The sequence below is a fragment of the Geospiza fortis genome, unplaced genomic scaffold, assembly GCF_000277835.1.
Source record: "Geospiza fortis unplaced genomic scaffold, GeoFor_1.0 scaffold32, whole genome shotgun sequence".
Lineage (NCBI taxonomy): Eukaryota > Metazoa > Chordata > Aves > Passeriformes > Thraupidae > Geospiza > Geospiza fortis.
In genome coordinates this window covers 214,199-216,364 of record NW_005054428.1, presented here as the reverse complement: position 1 = coordinate 216,364, position 2,166 = coordinate 214,199, and the positions used below count along the sequence as shown (strand labels likewise).

Here is a 2,166-nt window from a genome sequence, read left to right as displayed (position 1 = left end):
TTTTTATATGTCAGTATTTCCGTACTTCCTCTCTTTCCAAAGCAGCTTCCCAAAACAGCTAAACTTGCTCCGGCAAGGGAAGGATAATCAAATTACAAAATCCACAGGTAGGTCCACACATGCTGGTTCTCACCTTGGCTTGGTGAAGGTCGACTCCATACATAGACAGCTTTTTTGCATTCTCAAGAAATTCCAGGTCTGCTTGGGCTGGAGTCATCGATCTGCAGAAAAAGAAAGGGATTGGTATTCTCAAAACTGTTGCTTTTAAGAGGAGACAGATCAGACTTCATGAAATCCATTAGATTTCCTTTTGCTTTTAACACAAACAAATCTGTGCCCAGATAATGAATTATGAAATCACTCTTACTGCCCAAATTTGTGCTTTGAGCAACCCAGTAACACGGCTGCACTTTATTCCTATGAAGCTGTAAAGGCACTAGAGAAGGAAGTGAGGAGAGCAGCGAGGGGACAAAACTTGATTCAGCAGAAGAAACCCAACTGAGCAAAAGGTGATAGGTCCTATTCCCCACAGACCTCCTCAAGCCCAGCTATTGTTCTCTAACCAAACACATGGACAGCTGAAACCACTCAGCAGAGATTCCAGCCGGGGGACCAGATGAATGAGGGGTTTTCTGGAACAGATGGTGCCCTGTCTGCAGGAGGGGCACAATTTAACAAAGACATCCTGATAATGGAGGCCATTATCAACGTTATTGAAGTGTCCCTGTTAATACATTTCTGGTGTATGAGGTACATTAACAACTCTGCTGGGAGAGGATTCAGCTGCATACATTTCATTTTCTACCCTCCTTTGATGTCTTCCTTACTGAGCACTCACGTACATCTTGTGTGTAATGTAAATAGAGGTTTGAGTGGAGGGAGATAGGGCAAAGTCCACTGTAAGGACAATCTTGTACGAAAGCCCCAGGAGCAGTCACCATCTTGATCTGTGCCTTGTGCTTTGCAAATACAGTAGCAAGAGCCAGAGCATGATTTAGCAGAGATTTCCCTGGAAATGTCCAAAGAACACTTGGGGACATAGTTTAGTGGTGGGCTTGGTAGTGCTGGGTAGTGGCTGGACGCCATGGTCTTCAAGGTCTTTTACAACCTAAACAATTCCATGATTCTATGATTCCCACTGAAAACCCTCTGAAGTTTAATGTTCACAAAATATAGACCAGAAATTAAATGGGGACGTGTTGTCTTCTCCTGCAGATGCAGACAGATTAAATATAACTACATCTTATACATTAAAGTCTCCTTCTGATGAGGCCATGAATAATTCAGCACTGTGATCCACCACTTCTAGCACAGCAAATGGCCTTTGACACCAAGTCATGAAGCTTGTCAGAGGCCCAGTTCTTATTTTCCCTCATTTCCTCTCCTCTCAGTGTAAATGGAGGGGAATCAATTTAAAATATTGATTTGCAGGCTTGAGTGAGGTGCTGAGTGGTCACAGCCACAGCCCACATTCACCCTTCCCAATGCGTTCCAGTTTTTTGCTCCCATCTGCCCGTCAGAAAGTCTTGTCTTTGCTCCATCTTTTCTTTTCTAGGAAGATATGCCCAAAATAGGATGAGGAAGAGGTTTACCCTTGAATTTGATACCAGGGAGAGTTGCCCAATCCTACCTGAACCAAACACACCTGCCCAGATAATGGCTGCAGTAGGAAACACTTACTGCAGGTTTGTAATTCCTGGATCACCTGGAATCCTTCCACTTCCTTCATTAGGAAATGAATGTTACTCACTAAATGTGGTAGCAGAATGCCCCAAACAGGCTGTAGGCTACAATGCGTAAACAGAGAAACTAGATCAAACTACAATCCAAAATTACATAAATCACAAAGAAATATACTACAAAAAGGCAAAGGGCAAGGTTCAAACAAGTAAATTTTGCATTTGCACATGAATTAAACTTTCATGGCTATTCTGTGGGGGGGAAAAAAAGCACTTGTTACTAAATAATTGCAAGACTTCCCATCTGCTTCCTAAAAACATAATTTCTTCTTCATGCAGGAAAAAAGAGTTCCTGCTTCTAGAAAGATTTTGTCCAAAGTATTAGATATTTTTGTTAAAAGTTAATGTTCACAGAGTCATCATAAAATCACAGAATGGTCTGGATTGGAAGAGCCCTCAAAGATCATCTCGTTCCACCCCCTGCCAT

The 2,166-nt window shown here is 42.2% G+C and overlaps 1 protein-coding gene across 1 annotated transcript in view; it reads right to left on the bottom strand.

Moving 5' to 3' along the window:
- Window positions 1-2,166, bottom strand: part of EPB41 (erythrocyte membrane protein band 4.1) — a 54,413-nt gene that overhangs the window by 37,558 nt on the left and 14,689 nt on the right. The window lies entirely within an intron of this gene.